General features: G+C 37.9%; 1 protein-coding gene across 11 annotated transcripts in view; it reads left to right on the top strand.

Moving 5' to 3' along the window:
* LOC135202561 (uncharacterized) overlaps positions 1–25,615 on the top strand; it is a 356,003-nt gene that overhangs the window by 283,711 nt on the left and 46,677 nt on the right. For 5 of the 11 annotated variants that reach the window (XR_010311764.1, XR_010311763.1, XM_064232050.1 and 2 more), the window contains one exon: positions 12,159–12,206. The exons of the other annotated variants lie outside the window; for them this stretch is intronic. The gene's annotated coding sequence lies outside the window, so the exon portion shown is untranslated. The remainder of the gene's footprint in view (positions 1–12,158; positions 12,207–25,615) is intronic. 11 annotated transcript variants of the gene reach the window in all.

The raw sequence follows: 25,615 nt of genomic DNA, 5'->3' as shown, positions 1-25,615 counted from the left end.
GCATTTTTGACTAGTTTCATTTTTATCCTCGTTTCCGTCTGATATTATTCTGAGTCAGCTACTTTTATGAAGAATGTAATTCAACAGTTGAAGTGGATGGAGATTCTCGTCAGTATTGTCTTTTTTCTTTCTTATTGAAATCATCTATATGGTTTCTTATGTATTAAATCTTGTCGGATTTTGTCGTTTTTAGTGTTGCTTTAAAAACCTTGGAGAACATTGTGATTATTGATCTGTGCCCTTGGGGCTTCATTTGCAACCAAACTTCGAACCTGTTTATGTTGCAGACCCGCTGATTATGAATGACTGGAGCGTTCTCCCGAGCATTAGAGTAGATTAATGATGTTAGTTTGGGTCTCATTAGTTGCTTCACGTGCAGGTCCTGTTCTCTCGTGGGATTAGTCATATGCAGATTTTTGTTTGCAGATGTGTCCGTTTTCTTATGTCGGTGTATACATGTGCACACTGTACATACTTGTGTATTATTTACCGTATACATGATTTATTTATAATGCATATGTGTGTGTGTGTGTATATTATATATATATATATATATATATATATATATATATATATCTATATATATATAATATATATATATATATATATTAGCTAACCAACCAGGCGCTGTGCCGGGAAAACTGTGAATGACAACAATCTGCAGGCAGAAAGTTCATGAGTAACGAGTCGAACCCCCAAAACAGAGCGTGTCAAGTTTCACCTCTGTGTTGCATGCTCTCACACATGCTTAGATATAAAGGCCTTTCCGTTGCATTTCTATATCTTCTGTTCTCTCAATCCAAATGATTCTGGGTCGTCTCTCTCCCTTCGTCCCAAAATTTTAGAATTGACGGTTATTAACAAGTGGCCATAATCCCTTCTTACTATATGATATGACATTTTAAGACACTTCTTAGCCTTTACCCTCTCTGTTTATCCATTCCATTCAGTCTCTTACCCTTTTAGTCCTTCCCGCCCCTCGTACGCATGCAGACAGTTCGTCTGAACAGTTTAGTTTATTTTACTTTCATTTGTATTTAACTTTTAACTGTTGCTTTTCACTTCAAAAAGGCTCAGCAATCCCTCCCGCATTCGACTTTGGCTTTCCGAGGCACCGTCTTTCTCATCGCGATCCTTTGCACCCATCTTGCCTCCTTTCACTCTACGCCTGGCTGTTCTGTGGCTCTTCTTTCTCTTCTCTTATCCTACCTTCATCCGCGACATTTATTTCAAGAGTCCTATACGATTCATAGCAGCCGTTATTCCTTCAACCATCGCTGCTGCTGCTGCTGCTTCCTGGTTTCAGTTAACCTTCATAACCGTTACTCTTGGTCAGTTGTAGTTAGTGATTTTGTTCCCCACTAACCCTGATCAGCAGCAGTGTGGCATCAGCAAACATCATTCACTCCACACTCACTATTTACGACCCAGTTTAGTATCACACAACTTTCTCCCGCATCTCTCCTTTCTCTGAATTTTAGCTTTATCCAAACAGATCTCTCTCTCTCTCTCTCTCTCTCTCTCTCTCTCTCTCTCTCTCTCTCTCTCTCTGGCTGTCTTGTATATATATGTATAATGAGATCAAACACACACACACACACACACACACATATATATATATATATAATATATATATATCCATATATATATATAATATATATATATATATATATATAATGAGTGCAGAGAGAGAGTGTATATATATATATATATAATATATATATATATATATATATATATATATATATAATATAATATATGTGTGTATGTATGTATAAATTTATAAACGCTAGTGTGATTTGTTGCATTTATATGGATGATATTTAGTATTAACAGCTTTTACTTTTTTATACACTGTTTTTGCAAGAAGGGGGACTTATCAGTAACACCGTTTTGAATCCATCCTCTCATTTGTTGGTATGTGATCATGTACACAGACGCCTGTTTTCGTGCTATTGGGTGTTTGCCTGAGTTGATTGCTTTGTTGAGTTTCGAATTCGCCTTAGTATTGGACGGTTCCTTGCTAATCCACAGAATGTATCTTGAATGCGCACGAAATCGTATATTTGTTTGTCCTTCAAGTCAGGAAGCCTTCGTTGAGCCGATTAACATTGGCAGTCATACCATTCACTGTATTATACCAGGTAAAATTATAAGATGTTATACCATGTAAAATCATAAGCTATTATACCAGGTAAAATCATAAGCTGTTATACCAGGTAAAATTGTAAGCTATTATACCAGGTAAAATCATAAGCTGTTATACCAGGTAAAATTGTAAGCTATTATACCAGGTAAAATCATAAGCTATTATACCAGGTGAAATTATAAGCTATTCTACAAAAATCTTTTTCCTCAACTTATAATAAATTCTTGAGATATTTTAACTTATAATACAATCTTGAGATTTTTTTCCGCTTGCAGCACCAACTGTTTTGCCACGCTTTGTGTCATAAAATGAACTTTTTCGCCTACTGATTACATTTAATCGTGCCAAGAAGCTCCACAAACCTACCTTGACATTAAGGGGGTTCTCTCGTAACATTTAGAAGTTTTTCCGCCCCTTCTCTTCTTACGAGGCTCTCCCCGCTTCTTTGAAGCTTCACATTGTTGTATCACAAACACATTTCCTTGAAATTGAAAAAACTATTTTCTGTCGCGAAAACATCTTGAAGTGCAGGAAATTCTCGTAATATAAATGTTTTATCATACGTTGCAACCATCCATTATTTTAATTTTCTGTGTAATACGGTCTACGTTGAATGAAATGTATGGTTCACTCACAAAACCCCTCGCAAAATTCAGTCGAGCATCGTGCATCTGGCATGAGTTAGTATGTTCCATTTGAATATGACTTCAATAATACAGGACATTTTGTACAGGATATTAACACTAATACATGCACATTATATATATATATATATATATATATATATATCATATATATATATATGTATGTATGTATGTATGTATGTATGTATGTATGTATGATGTATGTATGTATGTATGTATGTATGTATGTATGTATGTATGTATATATGTGTCGAGAACTTGAGGATTCTGTGTCATTACTGGAACTTGATTAAGTACGACAATATCCCACTCCCCCCCCACCATAATAACAGAAATTTGCTCTTCCTTGAAAACAGATGGTTGATTTGATCGATATATTGACGTTATCCCGGAAGAGATCAGAAAAAAAAAGATAGAAATTTCATATCGACAATCCTGCAGTTTTGAGCGCATTTCAATTATACTTTTGCAAAGAAAGGTAAACAAACTCAAAAATGGAATATGGAAGCAACGTGTGCGGGAATATATTCCATTGTTTTGAATGGCTGTTCGTTGGAAAAATTTTCCAGGGGAAATGTCTGTGTAACAAGACTCATTAGTCTTTGACTCCATCATTTGTAGAAGAATAGATTATTCCAGTGCAACTACACTATTAAGCAACACATTTCGCTTTCGGCTTCATTTTTTCACCATTATTTCTCCCAAATAGTGAAACCGAGTACGAACATACATTCATATATATATATATATATATATATATATATATATATATATATATATGATGTATGTATGTATATATATATGTATATATTTACGTACGTATGTATGTATGTGTATGTATATATATCATGTATGATGTATGTATGTATTTGTGTAGTATATATATATATATATATATATATATATATATATATATATATATGTGTGTGTGTGTATTATGAGAGAGAGAGAGAGAGAGAGAGATGAGAGAGAGAGAGAGGAGAGAGAGAGAGAGACGAGAGAGACGAGAGAGAGAGAGAGCAGTATTATTAGTTTGGAGTAAAGGTTGTAGCTGGAGATGAACGATGAATGTAACAAAGAAATTATATGTATATTATATATATTATATGTATGTGTATATATTATATATATATATTATATATATATTGTTACGATGTCCACATCCTGAAACTACCGCAAGCACATATTTAAAAACAGGTTTAATTATGAGGAGGAGAATTACACACAAAACAACTCTTCAAAGCACTTTTATTATGCTTAAATAACAAACACTTGCAGATACGACCGGTATCTAAGAGCTCAGATAATATTCTGGAAAAATAATTAATAAAAAAATATAATAAAACAAAACTTAGCTGACGTTCAAACAAGCAGTTCTAGAGGTCTCCGAGTGAATAGGGAGTATTGGGAAAACCATTTCTTGAGCGAGAGGTTCTTCTTCAGCCACCGATACGAAGATACGCCTGGAAATCACAATCCAGGAATGAAGCCCCAATTCTGATATTCCCGCATCTAAACAGGCCACACCAACGTAACTCGAGAGGGCCAACGCTGCTTCTCATACAGCCACAACCATCAGATGGGAACGGAATTATTTGCTCCAACTCAACGGCGAAAACACCGGATCCAACAATGTATCTCTAAACGTATCAGTGACCTTCCTTGAAGACAGACACCTTCTCACTGCCGACCATAACTCTCGTTGCTGTGACGTGACCCCCGAAACCTTCGTTCCTGATCGATAAATGGGGAACAAGTAGTTAACTGGCATTTGGACAATTGTCTAAATCTTTTCCGAACTATTCAAAACAGAATTACTTATTTATATTACACCTCCCCCCTAAAAAAGGAAAAATATATATGTAATATATATTTTGCATCCAACAAATATTAGGTCAAAAAAATTAGCCAAGTCACATTCTTGACAATGCATCCGGAATGACGTTCTCCTTCCTCAAGATGAACCAATTTATTCTTCAAATTCCTTAAAGCATCTGAATTTGAAATAGGCCAGTCTTCAACCTCAGTCTCAAGTTTAAGTTTCTCTTGATTACTATTATTATTTAACTTTATGTTCAACAAGACTGGCTTTGCGTCCTTGAAAAATATGGCTTTAACAATTAACATGGCATAACCTCTTTTTCCTTCCTCCATCTGGAGTAACAACATAATCCGTATTTCCTACCTTTTTTCCTATTATGTAAGGCCCAGAAAAACTTAGCATGTAATGGCTGACCTGCTACTGGAAGGAATACCAATACCTCATCACCTGGTTTGTAGTCAACTTTTTTGGCTCCTAAATCATAGTATTTTTTCATCTTCTGCTGTGCTTCCATTAAGTATCTCTTGCTATGTCCCACGTTTTCCTGATTCTTTCCCTGGAATCTGAAAAACATAGTCCAACAAATTAGAATCTTCAACATTATTAATCCACTGATCTTTAATCAATTTAAAGGTCCTCTAACCTGATGACAAAATACTAACTCGAAAGGGGAAAACCCAAAAACCCTAACGACTCATTAGGGATTTCTCTGGAGGCAAACAGAAGGAAGGGCAGACTTTTATCCCAATCGCTTTTGTTCTCTAAACAAAATTTTCTCAACATGGTCTTCAAGGTTTGATGGTACCTTTCTACAGCCCCTTGGCTCTGAGGATGGTACGCTGATGAAGTTACCTGCTGATTCCTAGTTCCTGCATTGCCTGTCTAAATATATTGCTCAAGAAATTTGAACCCTGGTCCGACTGAACCTCTTTAGGCAATCCAAACCGAGTGAAAAATTGTAACATCCCATTTACAATATTCTTAGAGCAGACATTCTGCCAACGGAATGGCCTCAGGATACCTAGTGGATCTGTCCATGATCGTAAGTATATACTGATTTCCACCTTTTGACTTTGGCAATGGGCCAACAATGTCCACTATTACCCTATGGAATGGTTCTTCCATGGCTGGTATGGGTTCAAGGGGAGCTTTAGTCAACTTTTGGTTCGGTTTTCCGATCATTTGACACACATGGCAAGTCTTACAAAATACTTTAACATCAGAATGAATCCCAGGCCAATAAAAGTGTTTAGTTAATTTGTAAAAAGTTTTTATTGATTCCGAAAATGGCCACTAAAATGGATTCTGATGTGCTAAATGTAAAATAGAGGGTCTGTAATTTGGAGGAACGACTATTTGGTAATTAACTTTCCATTCTTCATCGGCAGCAACCTTAGAGGCTCTAAATTTTTCTCATCAATAATCCATTTTCGACATATTACCCAACTGGAATGTCTCAATTTCCTTATCTGAAAAAGCCTTTGCAGCTATCTCTGCTAGCTCTAGGTCATTTTCCTGATCCTTTATGAATTTCTCTCTAGATACAGCCAAAACCTTACCTTGTTCAGAACAATCACCAAATTTTCCCAGAAAACACTTCGAGAAGTCAATCTTAGAATCCCTACTAGCTTCCACTTTCCGCATTGACCGTGTGATAGCACACACAGGAAAAATACCAGGAAATTCTCCTTCCAAGCTCTCCGTGCTTGCACAAAACTGAGGATAGCTAAGTAACCGTGGGTTACTTAAAACCCTATTACCACCATATCATTGGCCAATATTAAATCTACTACCCTCTACAGGAACCTTTCTTCCACAACGGCAACCCTAACCGGTCCCGTTGCATAATCAGACTGCAGAACCACAGTCTCATACGGACAAGAGATTATCTCTTTTGGAAAACTCTTAATCAATATTTTCCTTTTCCTTATCCTCATACTCGAAACCTTCAGGCAATGCCCTTTTCAAAATCAATGACTGTAGGGCCCCTGTATCTCTGAGAATAACTAATCCTCTTCTGCCCTTACCACTTTCTGTAGCTACACTACCATAAGACACAAAGGACTATATCTCTCCAAATCAGAGAACCCAGGGCTTTTCACCCACCCTCACTTAATGCACTAATCTCTCTATCAGCACTTACCCTGCTTACCAAAGCAACTGGTTTATGCTCTCTATTACCGTCCCTTAAGGACCAACAGTCTGCCTTTCTATGGCCCAGTTTACCACAGTTAAAACACTTTAATTGGCATCCTCTGCCCACTAGGCAAACTATTACCTTTCAATACTGGAGCTACAACACTTTATCCACATCACTTGCGTTTCAGTTTTACTCTTACCACTTTTCAATTCCTGAAAACCCTCTTTGCTGCTTCTACTCCTAACCAAATTTTCCCTTCAAAAATTTGTGCGTCAGTGAGTACTCGTCAGCCATAATGGCAGCTTCTCTAAACTCTCAACTGAAGCTCCTCTAAGTGTACCTTCAAATCCTTAGATAAACAATTCTTAAATTCTTCTAACAATATTAGTTGTTTAAACCCTTTAAAATCACAGATTTCTTTAGATCTCAACCAATCGTCAAGCAATTTAGCTTTTATACGAGCAAAATCTACATAAGTCTGATCTCCTGTCTTAAAAAGCCTACGAAATTTCAACCTGTAAGCCTCTGGCACTAATTCATATGCTTTGAGAATACACTTTTTCAATTCGTCATAATTACCACACGTCTCCTCAGACAAACTAGAAAATACCTCTTGAGCCCTACCTTTCAATGCACATTGTAATAATATAGACCATGAGGTCTTAGGCCAGCCCATTCCTTTCGCTACTTTCTCAAAAGTTATAAAATAATTAGTTACTTCATTTTCATCAAAAGGGGGAACCATCTTCATGTATTTAGCTACATCAAAATCTCCACTACCTTGTCTGTGTCTTACCTTAATTTCCTCTAACTTCAGTTCGTGTTCCATTCTTTCACGCTCAAGTTTCCTCTCTCTCTCCCTTTCTTCCGCTCTTACACGTTCAGCAGCTACTCTTTCACGTTTCAGCAGCTATGTCTAACTCCCTCAGCTTTATTCTAAGTTTCAAAGCTTCTATGCTATCACTTTCCTTTACCCCTGAAACTTCTGCCTTCTCCTCTACAATACCCAAGTGTCCTATCAAACCCTTTATCAAATCATCCTTTTTCATATCCGTAGTAAAAACCTATGTCTAGATAAATTAGCAATTAAACACAAGTTCTCTTTTACACAGACTTTGAAAAGCTGCAACCCCCGGTAAGGACGACGAAATTTCTTTACGTCAAAGTCACTTTCTAAATACTCTGTTTCAGACTCAGACATGATTGGTTACAATGGCTATAAAACAACAAATAAATGACCTCACTCAAACCTACAACAATTAAATAAACTCCTCATTTAAACCTGTTTTGTTCAAATTGAAATTCAAAGATCCCGGTCAGGCCCCCAAATATGTTACGATGTCCACATCCTGAACTACCGCAAGCACATATTTAAAAAACAGGTTTAATTATGAGGAGGAGAATTACACACAAAACAACTCTTCAAAGCACGTTTTATTATGCTTAAATAACAAACACTTGCAGATACGACCGGTATCTAAGAGCTCAGATAATATTCATGGAAAATAATAATAATATAATAAAAACAAAACTTAGCTGACGTTCAAACAAGCAGTTCTAGAGGTCTCCGAGGTGAATAGGGAGTATTGGAAAAACCATTTCTTGAGCGAGAGGTTCTTCTTCAGCCACCGATACGAAGATACGCCTGGAAATCACAATCCAGGAATGAAGCCCCAATTCTGATATTCCCGCATCTAAACAGGCCACACCAACGTAACTCGAGAGGGCCAACGCTGCTTCTCATACAGCCACAACCATCAGATGGGAACGGAATTATTTGCTCCAACTCAACGGCGAAAACGGATCAACAATGTATCTTCTAAACGTATCAGTGACCTTCTTGAAGACAGACACCTCTCACTGCCGACATAACTCTCGTTGCTGTGACGTGACCCCCACCGAAACCTTCGTTCCTGATCGATAAATGGGGAAAACAAGTCGTTAACTGGCATTTGGACAATTGTCTAAATCTTTTTGTTTCCCGAACTATTCAAAACAGAATTACTTATTTATATCAATATATATATATATATATATATAAAAAATTACTGTCAGTAGTAAATTTTAACACTGAAACATTATATTCTCTAGCGAATTTATCGTCACTTTTACAGCTTTTGTAAAAGAGAGAATCTAATCGGTCTCCCTGCTTCCTGTATTAGGGTTAACGTCCTTAAACTTTAAGCTTGACAAATAAAAAAATCCGTATATTTCACACACAACATTTCTCCATTATATGTGAGCAAAGTTTGTAAACTTTTCAAACTAATAAGTAGTATTATCTATCTATCTGTCTATCTATCTACCTACCTATAAATACGAGTGTGTGTGTGTGTGTGTGTGTGTGTGTGTGTTTCTAGCATGTGTTGAACATGACTTGAAACCTGGTTGAAGTCGTTGCACTAATTGATTCTGACCAGTCTGAATTCTGTTCGTTTCTTTGGTATTCTGAGCACCAGAAGGGTCTGCCCTCTGGCTCCTCCATCTCTGAAGGGCTAAAAGTCATATAGGGTATATGCATACATACATACTACATATATATATATATATATATATATATATATATATACTATATATATATATATAATGTATATATCCCAAGTATAAAAAGGTCCATCAAAACACTCTGGTTTGGATTCACTGCTCGATAAGGGTGGAAGTTAGTCCACCGAAATATAGTCATTAACTGTAAACCAGAGTGTTTTTATTGGGCCCTTTATACCTGAGACATATCATGTTTAAGCAGTATATATATATATATATATATATATATATATATATATATATATATATATATATATATATATATATACACACACACACACACACACATATACATACATATACATACACATATTACATAATCCCTTTTCCTTATAATGAGATGTCTGCCACTCGATTACTGTAAATGCTGAATACTGAATGAAATCTTGTGCAGCGTAGTCTTCTACTCATTATTCATTAGAGCATCATGCAACTACTCAAAAGTGTCAAGACTCCCAGTACACACATATATATATATATATATATATATATATATATATATATATATATATATATATATATATCACACTTATACATATAATTATATATACACATGCATGTACGAACATAACGTACGTACATACATACATGCATATATGTATACATCTAAATATGCATACTCACATATACATACATATCAACAGCTGTTATGACAATATTGCTGCAAGGATCTATGATATTCCTGCGTTGCGTTTGCTGTTATGCCTATACCGGAAACCTTTCTGAAGGTGGCATTACATGACATCCGTTGTGAGGTGATTCCCCGTTGACATACAGTGTCGTCATCATGGTTGTGGTCACAGATGCGCTTCTTGGCTAATGGTGTGCAGTGGTTTATTCTCCTAATGGTTTGCAGTTGTTAGTTCCCATCACACTTACTTCGTGCTTAGAGTTAACGATTCAGAAGGTTTGATGATTCATCGTCAATTATACATTCGAGTGATTACCTAAACTAAGGTTTGAAAACCTAAAACATCATACGGGTTTGGATGGATTCGCAAGATTTCTTTGTGTGCGCGTAGACATTTTGTACTTTTGAACTCACACCAGATAAAGGATGGTAATACTCACACCAGATAAAAGATGGTAATATTCACAGAGAATAAAGGATGGTAATACTCACACCAGATAAAGGATGGTAATACTCACACCAGATAAAGGATGGTAATCACAACATTATACTCACACAGATAAACAGGATGGTATCACAACATTATACTCACAGATAAAAGATGGTAATCACAACATTATACTCACAGATAAAGGATGGTAATCACAACATTATACTCAAATAACTGTAGACTCCATAGTATTGGTTTTGAATTGCCTGTCCAGAGGCCGCCATTTTCTGCTTACGAAAGAAATTGGAGGAAGAATGCGGAGTTCCTATTTGTTCACAATGCTTTCATGTTATAGAAAATGACTTTCTCTAGCTCACGTGAGGTTTAAGGTAAGTGGGAATATCTGTTATTGTCTTTTCGTCGGTATGATAAAACAGTGCCACTTTCATTGAACAGAAATGAAGGGCCGTCTTGACACTTACCACTTCATCGACGTGTTTCATTTTGGGGGAAGAAAGTTTGATTGCGATACTGTAGATTAGCTGTTGAAAATATTTAATATAATTTAGTTCTTGGCTGGGTCCCTCTTTCACCCCGTATAGGATTTCATCTAGGCCATATTCTTTTAATTTTTTCCAAAAGTTCTCGATTCGCTTTCCATATTTGGTTGAGATTCTTTATCGGTGTATCCCCTTTAATGAGAGGCGTTGTGGCTATATTTGGGACCTTGGTAGGGTGCCATGTCATTCTAGTCAGTGTTCATTTGCTGACGATTAAATTAAACTGTTAACTGCCAACTCATAACCCCCACCCTCTCTCTCTCTCTCTCTCTCTCTCTCTCTCTCTCTCTCTCTCTCTCTCTCTCTTTTATAAGTTTGTTTCTAGTTGTCGGGGGAGAGGGAGTCTCTAACTTCACACTCACACCTTACGCAGTAAGCTGAAAGTATAATCGATGGTGCATTTGAATCTTGCTGTGATTACCGTAGTATTGATCATAATATTTCTTTCATTCCTCCAGACTTGAAAGCAGGCAGTTCTGTATTATTCTTTCCGTGTCATTTGAGAGGAGCAGTGGTCTACATTTCCAGATAAATTCCGAAATGCTGGAGAGAAAATTTGAGACATAACCCGAAGCAATTGGCTTAACGAGGTGTAATTGGACGAGGGAGAAAAAGAGCGGGAGGGGAACATTTCTAGTTAGGAAGTGTGCGGAAGGCGATTTCTTATGCGTTGCGCGGAAATGCAATGAATAGAGGTGCTGTGCATTATACTATTAGAAGATTTTTGTTTCAGGTACAGGGGCGCTAAGCTTTTTTATTCTGTTATTATTATTGTTATCACTATATATATATATATATATATATATATATATATATATATATATCGAGCTACAAATTGTCCTTTAATATCTGAATTCGCTCTACCTCGGAATTGATATATTTCCGTATATGTACTAAAAAAAAATCCCCTTCGTTACATATATGAAAATATATCAATTCCGAGGTAGAGCGAATTTAGATATTAAAGGACATTTGTAGCTCGAATGATATATAAATGAATCACGGTTCGATGTGATAAGTATTCATATATATATATATATATAATATATATATATATATATATATATATATATATATATATATATTTTTTATATATATATATATATATTGTAGAATATTTCTACGCGTGTAGCAACTGCAGAGAATCACAAACTTAAGTGTGTTGTAGTTGTTGTAGTATTGATGTTGATTGTGTTAGTTTTTGCCCTGCTTTAAATGTATCTTCTTTTTCCTTTCAGGTAAGTGTTGGTGTTCATTCAGGAGTGATCTCGTCTCGTAGGTGAACTGTAAGTAGTAGTAGTAGTAGTAGTAGTAGTAGCCATTGCATCTCTTGAGTGTTGTTGCCATGTGGACGTCACTTCATAAACATGCACGTGAACACGGGCCACTTTCAGTGGATGACAGGGCGTTCATTTGTTCTGCTGCTACGAGACTGGCTGTACTAATCGGTAAAGTGATTAGTTTGGTGTTGAAGCTTTGCATTTTTGCTCTCTAGATTGGCTTATGTTTGTCGTAGTCTGGTTTGAAGTTCACTTAGCTGGCCATTAATAAATGCCCACGAGCACTTCCACCTACACCCGTTGCTGAATAACCGTTGGTTCCATGCAACGTAAAAGCATCATACAAACTTCCACCTACACGGTATTGAAATGTTAAGGGTTGATGGGAGGATACAGTTCGTCAGGAAATGCGATGAAGAGGTGCAGAACAATGCTTGAAAGTGCCTTAAGATGAAAGTAAATGGCTAAGTGGAAATTAGGAAAGAGATCGATTAACGTTAGTGCATGGGTTGGTCACCGTTCGTCAATATGGGAGAGTGTTTATGTCATAGTGTTTTGCTGTATAGAGATGCATAGGCTTTTTTTAATGAAGAAAAAGAGTAGCGAGTGAAGTTCAAATCCTGAACCTAAAAGGAATGTTGTGGGACTGAGAGAGAGAGAGAGAGAGAGAGAGAGAGAGAGAGAGAGAGGAGAGAGAGAAAAATTATATATATATATACTATCTATATATATAGATATATATATGTGTGTGTGTGTGTTGTGTGTGTGCGTGTGCATTAAGCTACAAATGTCCTTTAATATTCAATTCGCTCTACCTCTGAATCAATATATTTTCATATATGTTAACCTCGCTGGGGTCAAACCCACGAGAGGACGAAATTATTATCAACTAAAAGATTCCCCTTCGGTTAATGTAATGAAAATATATTAATTCCTAGGTAGAGCGAATTGGATATTAAATAACATTTGTAACTTGATGTTTATATATGAATCACGGTGATGTGATAAAAATTGTGTATACACACACATACACACACACACACACACATATATATATATATATATATATATATGAATTGATATATATATATATATATATATATATATATATATATATGTATATATATATATAACTTAAGGTATTTGTTGTAAAAAAAAATAGTAAGTATCAATTCAGTATGGAGCAAGGGCCTGGGTGTGAAAAGCTTAGCTGATTAATTCTGCATAGATGAAGACAGAATTGTGAAAGAATCGCAATATATTTGGATAAAAGGAAATACCATAAAGATTAAGGGTAAATATTTGATATCGTAGATTTGAGAAAATCCGTCGCACACAAAATAAGTTGATGTGCCTATCTATCTTATCTATCTAAATAATGAATAAGGGATGTGGTGTCCCAGATGTGCTGACGAGACCTTATGTCGTTATATATATATATATATATATATATATATATATATATATATATATATATATATATATATATATTATATATATATAATCTAAATTTGGTTTTTGTTGAAGTGAAGAATGAAAGGACGTAATTGGCTGTGGCATATTTAAAAAAAACACTTTTTAACCTTCCTCACATGACTAAATATATACTTGCACATGTTATTCACAGATACAAACGCGTACACAAGAATTCTCTGCCGTAAATATTAGACATAAAAGCACCCTACGACGGCTTCCTATTAATTCTGCGGTGATATGAACCCAGCTTTCAGTTACTTCAGAGGGTGGATGAATTTGGTGTGCAGTAAATCATTGCTTGTATTCTCGTTTATGAATTAAAAGCTCATAGTATGTTTGCAGATTCGCTTACTGTACGGAAAGGGAACCGGATCGTCTAATGATATATTGCTAATTGAAATGTCAGGAGCGATTAGATGGGAGTTTCATCGATTTATTTCATGATTAGGTTTCCGCTAATTTTGACTATCCTTAATACGGTCATTTCGCTTCGCTCGTTCTGTTTGCATGAATGTGGTGCATGACTTTGTTTGTTGCATAGCAGTCTTTATAAGGATGTTGGGTTTATCTATAATGTGTACGTAGGTGTGGTTGTGTGTTTATGCACACTCATGCACGTTTGTACGTACGCATATACATACTCTTTGGGTAAACAGTCGTACATTGTATTATCTTCTTTCTTTGGTCAAATAATTCATGTAGACTTATTCTGTACCATGATAGCATTTTTATGTACGTTCATTAATTTATATGAACGCTCATATTTAAGACATGAATATTTATATTTGATATGTTCATGTTCTGAATTTTAAGTCGACTCTGGCTTTTTAATGATTTCTAAAGTGGCATTCTTTTGATTGCTGGATTATTTCTCTCCATCCAGAAAATGTATAATAATGCCATTTGGGTACAATTTGGGACTGGCCGAAAACAAAATTGTCAGTAGTAATTAAAAACTCTGATTGCTCTGGTTTTTCCTTTGGTCGCGATATACTAATTAGGAATTTTATTATTCAATTTTAGACTGGGCCCGCTATTTATCTTTATGGCATTGATTTATTGTAAAGATTTTTGATACTCGTGAACACGATATATATATACATATATAATATATATATATATATATATTATATATATATTATATATATATATCAGTGTTAGGAATTATTAGAGTACCCTCTTTAATAGGGAACAGAAGAAAATAAATTTAGTTAATCTCTGTATGTGTTTATATATTGCTACATATTTGGTTGGTTTTGGCTTGATAATCTTATCGATTTCCAAAATTTCCCAGAACCAAATATGTAAGCAAATATAACAAGAGATGACTTACCTTCTAATTACATTTAAACAAAAGGGTATGGTCGTCATAAAAGTCCATAGCTACATTAAATCACTTTATTTCACACGACTCAAGCAGGGTAAATAAATCCTGACTTCATGCAATCTAGCAAAACAAGTGCAATAATAATCTTATAAAAAAAATGTACAATTAACTGGCTTTCAGAATGAAATAGAAATTTGACATAATGGTAACGTGGCTCGTGAATGTGCAGAGTCCCAATCTGATACGCAAGTTGTAGAGGGAAAGACTTGCCTGTAGCAACGTTGAATTCATCGTCTTGGAAGGCAACTTATCAAAGGCAGAAAACTCGAGGGGACGAGATAACACGTGTCCGGAGTGGATTTCCTAGGTGAGGTTTCTTGCATAAGAGATTCTCTCACATGCAGTAACCTGTCTCAATGGAGGGATGATTTACTGTATGTCGCTGAGCAAAGGATTATTTCATCAATAAATCTAATGCATTGGGCGAACACATAGTAATAGAATTCCACACGGTATTTTACTTTGGGAGATGAATTATAAGGAAAGGAAAGGAGAGATTTAGCGAGAGAAACTGGCACCCAATTGCTCATTTCAGACTTGCTGTGCAAATCCAAATTACAATGTGCACGATTGCAAAATATCTATACTCTGTTTTTTTCCATCTGTCCACCCGCCTGTGGTGGTCGCGCATGGTAACACTGCGTCCCGGGCTTTAAGTAGTTATGCTATGTGTAAGTTTTAGGTCAATAAAAAGATATCTGGGTGTACATTTGCAACTGAAAAGTGTTTTGATAATTTACTGTATGCTAATTACACCGTTAATATTCGAAATAGGATATTGTTTAAAGCCCGGGACTCAGTGTTACCATGCGCAAACACCACAGGCGGATGGACAGATGGAAAAAAACAGAGTATAGTATACTTATCCTCCAAACGACTAAGCTAACCCTGCTATCTGGCCAGCTGACCTCATCTCGAATCTGTGCTCAAAACTACCACCTTGTAAGTGGGTCTGGGTCCCCACTACACTCCTACACTTGCTTTCCCATCATTAAGGGAAATCGATCCTTAGTGATGCTTGGAGTAGGGACGGTGGTGGTTTAATGTTTGTACAAGTAGTCTGGGGTTTGTGATATATATAGTATATATATATGTATATATATACATACACACGTGTGTAATATATATATGTGTGTGTGTGTGTGTGAGAGAGAGAGAGAGAGAGAGAGAGAGAGAGAAAGAGGAGAGAGAGAGTACTCTCAGAACGTTGCAAAATACCATCATGAAGTCGGTACAGTTGGTAGCACATATAATACCATAAATCTTTGAGGTGCAGATAATGGTTGCATGTATGGTGTTAGAGGGACAAGATGGTCTCAGCATCTTGTGTAGAGTCGTCGTCATGTTGTTGCAGCACCTTCGAGGAAATGATGCTCCGCTTTGTTGCGCTTCTCTTGAAAAATGCATCTCGATCGAGACCGTCAATCCAAGTCTCCATTCAGAGGAAGGGTTTGATGACAATTCTGATTATTTATCGAAAGAATGTGACTTGTAATGCGCTTGAATGCATGTTTTGGCCCGCTCATTTGACTAAACAAATAGTTCCCTGTGGCATGCGTACACAAAACGTATTTGATTTACCATTTCTTAGATCGTAATTTCGGCCGAAGAATGGCAGTTTTGAGTTACTGAACGGTTTACTCAGTATGGGACACCCAATTTCAATTTGGCAACTTAGCGTTGTAGTACATTAATGAAATACTAATGCTATTGTGGTAACACTTTTATGCAGTATTGTTGTTTGATATGAAGCACCTCTTATTTTACTCGAGAGATACATTTCTCAGTTATTTGGATATTTGCTACATATGAACATAAGTGTGCATATCATGCATGCACAAACGCACTTTCATACACGCACATTTATATATACTCTTAACGCTTGCATTGAATTTAATTACATATTTTTGCGTCATGTAGTCGCTTCTGGGGTGAAGGAACTGTGAAAAGTGTTCTGCTAAATGTTAAAGTGAAACTGAATGACATATCCTCAGTAAAAAAAAAAATGCACAAAAAGAAAAAAGAAAAATAAAGACTAGAAAATATGCAAAGGAAGGCTAGATTGTAAATGAAAGAAATTCTTTGCAATATATCCTCAAATTCTGCTAAAAATGTTTTCGTCCATCCTTCCTTCCCCGGAGGTAGCATGCTGTTCTTTTATTGTGGCCGTTTCTCGGTCATTCTTTCACTATGGATCCTCAGCTGTTGTCCCTCTCTCCCTCGCTTGCCCCCCCCCCTCTCTCTCTCTCTCTCTCTCTCTCTCTCTCTCTCTCTCCTGCAATTTCGCTTTGGTCCGCTTTCTCTTCACTTCTGTTTTCTGACGTACATTTAACTCTTATCCTTCCTCCTTTCCCTTTTATTTGAATGTTGGTTGTTGTGCTTTTTTGGTCGCCGTTCTTTCAGTATATATATATATATATATATATATATATATATATATATATATATATATATATATTGTCACATTTTTCGATGGGTTTGGCTGAATGAAATGAATATGGATATAGAAATTGTCTTAGGGGCCACATACCCTAGAACCAAATTTGTAAGCAAATATATCAAAAGCGATTACATTTAAAACAAAGGGAAGGTTGCCCAGGATAGCCATTGGTTACATTAAAATACTTCATTTCACACAGTTCAAGCGAGTAGAATAGATAAATCCTGGCTGGTATGCAATCCAGCAAAACAAGTGCAACAAGTATATTACAACATAGTTTACAGTCAACTGGCTTTCAGAAAGCCATAGAATTTTTTACAGGTAACACAAGGTGGAGCCTGTGGCTCGTGATTATATCTGGTCAGTATAACACTCAGTTTCAGAAACAGGGCTTGTTTTTTTTTTTAGCAAGGTTGAGTTAATTATCTCCTAAGGCAACTTTCACAGGGAAGGTCAGTGGCAGAACCGTGAGGGGACAAGGCTACACATCTCTGGAAATAGATTTCCCAGATAAGAATTCTTATGCAAAAGATTCTCTCGCATGCAATGGACTATCACAGTGGAGGGATGATTTATTCTGGGGAACACACGCACATTTGTGGGTAGCAAGGGAGTTTACTTTGGGAGATGAAATCTTGAAAATGAAACGTCCATTTCAGACTTGCTGGCCAATCCAATTTTGCAATGTGCACCATTGCAAATGAACTAGCTGATCGCATATTCCTTCTGTTAACAATTAGGGGCTGCTTGTAGCCAGGTCGTTTGTGACCTTATTGCCAGTTTTAGGGTGTGCCAGGTCAAAGGACACAGTCCGAGTTGAGGCTGTGGTTAGCAGAAGGTTATACCTGGATGAAAGCTCGGTGGGAACTGCCGCCTCTCGGCCAGTTGTTGGATACTGTTTTTCCCATAATGTTGGGGTCACACATTCACGTATCATGACGGTGTATGCCCACGTATGTGGATCGTGGGCATCATCACGGTGAAATGACCTTGAACAGCTGGTTAACAGGACACGGGCTGACGGATGTAAAGCCAGCACCGTAAATTACGCTGCAAATGTATGCGCAATGCAAGCAAGGTCGGACGCCTTCCTGGAACTGCCACAGCAAAGTCCTACACATCCCCAAGATTTTGCGTTGCAAAGCACGGCTCACTGACTTACTTACGCCGATAGTGTAACGTTCTTTGTACGTCAATTTCACGTCGGTACCACGCCCACCGTTGGCGGGGCTGTAGGGTACAAAAGGGCCGGCCTGTAAACAGAGCAGACTGTAAAAACATTGCACTTCTGAAAATCAAGGTTGTAAATTCACTTTGATAGAATTCTGCATGTACTGTAAAATATTGTATTTTTTCAACAGATAAAAAAAAATTAAGTCAGATATTATAATATACATACCATTGGTAGTCCCAACATCTTGGGCTGCTTCTGACAGACGACGTGGGGCTTGAGGAAGTGGAATATGTTCAATATCCACTTCTCCCGGTCCGTCAGTCGTCTGCTCACCCCTTAGCCTCTCCTCTCGGCTCAAGCGGCTCTTGAGGGACGTGAACTACGTCCGGAGCTCGTTGCCAGTCACTGGTGGGTTAATTGACTTGCCTTGTCATCAAAGGCCTTCCACACCTTGGCTTTGTCCTTGTAGGCAGCCATCCCCTTGTTGTATATGCATTGGGCCTCGTGCTCGAGCCACTTACCCACCAGCCTCTCATTTTCGTCTGACAGGATGACACAGAAGTTCTTTTGCCCCAGTGGCACGTCGTCCTCGACGTCTTGGCTGTCCTCCGTCTCGATCAAAGGAACGTTCTGTCCGTCGTCAATGGGGGTAGCTTCATGGAGAATTTTTGTGTTGCTGTCATCACCCTGTATCTGTAACTCCGACTCCTATAGGTGGAAGATGACATTTCCCTCATCCTGAGTGTTTGCAGGAGTGGCTGTAGGAGTCTTCTCCAGGCCAAAAGAAAGGTCCTGCATGAAGATGTGATGTTGATGGTCCCTTCCTTGGTCGTTTTGTGAGGTTTGGCATCTTGAAGGGTGTTGTGGAGAGTACTTGGAGGAGACTGCTGGTCTCGGAGACGGAAACAACAGCTGACCTGAGTGCGCCGACCTGACCTTTTATAGCGCTTCCCCCGGTGCAGTCACCGTGGGTCCCATGTGCAATGCCTGGAGCTACGTCAGGTGACATTTGGCGTGACCACTCTCAACTTGTTTTGAACATTTCAAAACAAGTGAGCTACGGCGCTCCAGCGGGCGGAGCTTAGCTCCCGGACAACCCGTCACCGTATGTCCACGATTTTACGTATGTTTTACGGAAAATTTACGGTTTACTGACGTAAGCTGTTGCCAACAACCAATTTCCGCTCATGCGTGGGCGTGCGTGCGTTGATACGTGAAAGTTTGACCTTAGCATAAGGCTCCCCTTCCTGAACTACGGAAGTGGCGAGAATCCAAGAGTGGCCGCCCGACAGGCCTGAAAAGCAATTAAGAACTAGCAGAAGGGCCATAGGGATGTAGGTCTTAGGTTAAGAATATGTAGCGACTGCTGGTAAGACTATTCCCCGTGGAACCCCTAAATCCCATATCTGATGTGACCCTTTTCTCAAAACTGCTATCAAGATGCCAGAGAAGCGAGAATAGCATATCTTTGTGACTGTATTATATATATATATATATATATATATATATATAATATATGATATATATATATATATATGTGTGTGTGTGTGTGTGTGTGTGTGTGTGTATGTATACATTATATATATATATATATATATATATATTATATATATATATATATATATATATATATATATATATATATTATATCATAGATATATATATATATATATAATCATTTCCAGCTTTTTATATGTCAGGAAATTTTTACATGTATGTATGTATGCATGTATACTTTGATATATGTAAAACTGTTTAGAAAAAGCTGGAATCGAGGAAATTCTTTCCTTTTTGAAAGTGAATTGCATATTTTATTTTATGAAATGCGTTGGCCATCGAGTGACCAGCTGTTCGCAAATATTGCTCGAAAAATTTCCTATTTTATCCGCTTATGCATTTGAATTGCACATTGAAGTATTATTCCTTTTGTTGTTGTAATCACAGCTTACGGTAATGTTTTGGGTTTTCCTGTTTCCATTGTTTGCGTCCTGATTCATTCAACTTTGCAGAATTGTTTTGTAGCTTTGCTTAGACTATTTTGACATATTATTTTGTCTGACTTACTAAGCTTCCTTTGGTTAATGTTAGAGGGTTAGGCATGTTATTTCTCTTATAGATTATAGCCATGTATTTTCGCGCTTACTTGGGGAGTAAGCGTGCAAACTACTTTGTCGTCGTTGATGTTCTTGTTGATGGGGTAGGAAAGGTCTATGGAAGAGCCTTAAAAGGTCTGAAAAAGGTGTTTCGTGTTGAGTTAAAGATACAAGAATTTCAGGGTAGGATATTTATTATTTATTTATTAAAATGAAAAAAAAATAAGTAATATTTATGTTGAACAGTACAGAAAAATGATTTCCAATAACATATCATATTTATTTAAATTTTTGTTGGTGAAACAAGGCTCCTCTTTTAGACCGTAGATTTTAGCACGTTTCAATTTATTTGGTGTATTGAACTGAAGTTGTGCCTCTCTTCTATTATTTTGTGTTTCCTCTTATACTAACTGGGAATATATGAGCGTGTTTGTGTCCTTTCTATTTGATCCTTGTAGTTAGCATGAGTAGTAATTACAAAGACCACTTTACGTTACGTTAGAAATATAATGTTTACAACTTTTACATGAAGGAAAAATCTTGAACGTGTCCCGAGTAAGTTGGAGGTCGAATCACGCCTTGTTATTATTATTATTATTAATAATATGATAATTCACAATCACCAGGGAAACTTGTACTTCTTTGCTTGTGAATTTCAATTACATGAACGGTACAATTAGATATAATCACGCTTACTCTATTTCTGACGATTCAGTCGGTGAAAGAAAATGTCAAGTTTTATTTTATATTCTTTTTCCGGTTTGCCCTAAATTTTAGTGACATGTGAACGCACCAAACTTGTCTCCATTTTTCATGTTGCAAGGAACGTCTTCAATGCTATTTCTGTGGAAGGACTTGAGTCTAATATGCCGCAAGGGATGAAATACAGGAACGAGGGAATCAATCGAGTTAAGTCGAGTTGAGATGACCGCCCTTACATTAGGAAAGAAAAGGTTATACCGGTTGCAGTTCACGTAGGGTTAGTTTCGTTCAAGGTACAGTTTCCTAAGGACTTTTCTCTGTTACTAGTGTGTCCCTCTCAAAGCGCCAATGTTAGAAATATCTCTGAGTTTGTCCGCTTGTTTAGTAATCATTTCGCATTGGCGGTATTTTCGATAGGTCTCGAGACGAAAATTGCACACACACTTTCGTGTCTCAGGAAGTTATAAGGTCGCGATCGTGAAGAAATGCGGACCGGAAATGAAAGGTTTAAATTGAGCCATTTCTTCTCTATCTGTGCGTGAAAGGAAGTGTCTTAGTTTGGCTTTATGGTTTGCATCTTGCAGCCTCGATATGAGTTCCTCTTATCAACAATGAACCCTTCATGAAGGCGAATCACAGGAAGTTTATAGGGTGTCATTTTTCTTTCGTATACTCATTTGCTTCTTGCGTGAGGAATTCGATCATTACCGATTTCCATATGTGTGAAACGGTCGTGTGCCCAACATATTTTTTATTAACAAACACCTCTTCGATTCCTATAAATGTATTAACGGCGCTGGTCCTTGATTCGCGACATCTCGTAGGAGCTATGTTGTCCTCATCACGAGGGCACCTACCAGACTGAGCATGCTGGAAACAGTTTCTCATAGGGTACCTTCACCATTACCCTACTGGTGATGAGGATTCTTTGCAGGGCATCTCAAGCCTGTCTTTCGTTCATCCTGGAGGGGTATCCGTTATTTGGCATCAACTAGCTCTCACGTTCCAATTTGGCATGAAAGCCTTTCCAGATGCTGCAGTGAGTGAGTGAGTGAGTGAGGGCCCTCCAAATGTAAACGTCATTAACAGACCTTTTGTGACTCTGGGCCCTCTCCCCTGGCAGCAGGTCATCGGCCCACATGAGCAGCTTTTGTGTAGACCGATGCGACCTACTGGGTTGGTTTATTGTCAAAACGTGACCGTTTTTTCCTTCGAAGTTTATCCTTGTAGATGAAAAGTTAGTGGTGATCCATGTCTTAAAATATGAGTGTTTCCTCTTGATTTTTGTAAAGGGATTGATAGGGACGCCAGGAGATATCGAGGAACTGGCATCGCTCAGAGGGTGAAGTGTCGCTCGTGCTTGCCAGTCGCTACGATCCAAATACGGCCGAGAGTCTGACTGGAACCGATGTCCTGGCTGCTTCTCCTCCTCCTCCTCCTCCTCCTCCTCCTCCTCCTCCTCCTCCTCCCCCACTCTCTCTCTCTCTCTCTCTCTCTCTCTCTCTCCGTCGTCTTCCCTTTCTTCCTCTCGTATAGTTTTCTTTTGGTGGAAAGGAGGCGTCTGAGTTTTCTTTGCATTTCTTAGTTTTGCTCTGGATTTCATGACAGTTATTTTGGAATTTTAGTAGTAGCATGTTTTAGTTTTTTAGGCCCCATGAGTTTATCACGTTTTAGATTTTTTTCTTTCTTCCATTGTCTTTTTTCAGTTAGTATCTAGATTTATTATTATTATTATTATTATTAAAAATAATAGCAGAATTTACAGAATTGAATTTATACAAAATTCTCTCAATTCTTCTAATGACTTGTTTTTCTGGCGCACTGGTATTTCTAAGCAGCTGTCCGATGATGATCATGCTGTAGGTCGTCAACGGAATTTCGGGCGGGTGTTATCAAAGGCGGCAGGGATCAGGGACAGGCTGAGGGTCTGCAACAGGTATTCAGGTGTGTCTCGTAGGTCGGGAACAGGCCGTAGTCGTCAGCGGTCAATTGGTTTTTATTAAAGGACGTCTACATGTTTCAGCCACCTCGTTTGGCCATCTTCGGGACGGGATCGCTGAGTGCAATGAGCTGCTTCGGTTGGATTTGCGCTATTTATTGCTATCAAGTGGTTTAAGGAGTCCGGTACCCCATTTTCCATTGGCCACTTGTGGCATGACGTGCGATGTCACCGGGGGGACGGCTGCTGATTCTTTTATCTTGTGCAGTCCTTGCATGACTGATTGTTCCTTCCTGCGCGTGACAGGAGATGATCCTCTTGGAGAGGCGCATTGACGTCATCCTTATGTGAGTGCTGAGGCATCGTCGGATTGGGGGCACATCTGTAGAAGACGTTTGTGTTCTTCAATGGATCCTGCGGCGGTGCGGGGTTATTCTGTATGATAAGGCTGCATGTCTTTTTACTCTTGTAGATTATGATAAAATTGATCTGATTGCTGTTATCGGTCGGGGAAACGTGGTTCTTGATTATTTCCCGTAGGACTCGCTCGTCTTCTTTATATCGCCGGTGGAAGGTTCCCTTGTAGAAGAAAACAAATTTTTTTTTTTTTTTTTTTTTTTTTTTTTTTTTTTTTTTTTGGGGGTTTTTTGAGAGAGAGAGAGAGAGAGAGAGAGAGAGAGAGAGAGAGAGGGGGGTTCTGGGCGGGTTTCTGTAGGTACCATTTCTCCAAGCTCTTCTTAAAGACATCCTCAATGCTTCGGTTGGTGTGTCTTTTGTTCACTAGGACCTGAGCTGCACGTTCCATCTCCTTATGGGTATCTGTCCCTGTCGAACAGTGGGAGAGAGCTCTCCTGACGTAGGCGCTGATGGTGGTGTCCTTATAACGCATATTCACAGAGTCGTAGGCTTCGTGAAGACACCTCGTGGCGAACGAACCCTTCTGCTCGACCAGGACGTCCAGGAAAGGAAGACGGCCGTCACGGCTACGCTCAATGGTAAGACGCCAACAGCTGTGGGTATGTAAGGCTTGACGTATCCCCTCGATCTCCTACATCGTTCCTGCTTGGATGAAGGTGTCATCTATATATCTTACGTATATAGAAGGCTTCCTGATGCTCCTAAATACTCGCTCCTCCACTACGCCCATATAAAATTTCGCCAACAGGACCCCGAGGGGGGATCTCATCGCGACACCATCGATTTGCAAGTACGTTTGGCCATGGTGGTTGATGAAGGGGGGGTGGGTGGGGGGGGGGGTGGGGGGGGGGGGCCTTCTTGGTGCAGATTTCCAGCAGAGAGTGAAGGGCGTGCTCGGGGATGTTCAATTGGTAGGTGGAAGGGTCCCTGTGAACACGTTCAAGGAAAAACAAGTCATTAGGAGAATTTAGAGAATTTTGTATAAAATCAATTCTGTAAATTCTGTCATTATTTTTAATACAACATGTTGGAAAGAAGGTCTGTTTCCATCATATTATTATTATTATTATTATTATTATTATTATTATTATTATTATTATTATTATATTATTATTATTATTATTATTATTATTATTATTATTATTATTTAACCATTGCTAATGGAAACAATTTGTATTTATTCCCTTTTTTACTTTACCGCTCGCAATGGAAAATTTCACAGCACAAGCTAAGGCTTCTGTTCGCTAAGGAATATCGAAACGAGTGCATATTTTCCGAAAACAGTAACTTAATATTGATGAAAATGACTTATTTAGTTAAAAGGGCTAATATATTCATGAAAATTACTATAGTCAGCAATGTTAAAAGTGAGGCTAAAACCATCAAACCATTACATAGTAGAGCATCCAGCTCATTTCCGCCTTTATGGGTGAGAAGAGTAGCTTGCTGATGTCGACCAGTTCTCTCTCTCTCTCTCTCTCTCTCTCTCTCTCTCTCTCTCTCTCTCTCTCCTTCAATTTTGTTGTCCTGGCATCCCTGGCCGCTTCTTTCCTCCCCTTCCCCCTCTTCTTTATAAGCTCAGCATCTCTTGAAAGGACTTTTTCATATCCTGTTCAAGGTGCAAAGACCGTAACCATACTTTACCTTTTTAATATACGCTTTAATAATTTTCAACAGGGGTCCGTGTATTTTAGAAGGAACGCAGCACCTCCTTTGAGTTGCCCACGGGTTTGTCGGTGTTTTTTTTTTCTTCTTCTTTTTACATTTTTGTTCGTAGAGGGTTCGGA

The sequence above is a fragment of the Macrobrachium nipponense genome, chromosome 30 (assembly GCF_015104395.2).
Source record: "Macrobrachium nipponense isolate FS-2020 chromosome 30, ASM1510439v2, whole genome shotgun sequence".
Lineage (NCBI taxonomy): Eukaryota > Metazoa > Arthropoda > Malacostraca > Decapoda > Palaemonidae > Macrobrachium > Macrobrachium nipponense.
The sequence above is the reverse complement of the archived record's forward strand: the minus strand, read 5'-3'. Positions and strand labels throughout refer to the sequence as shown.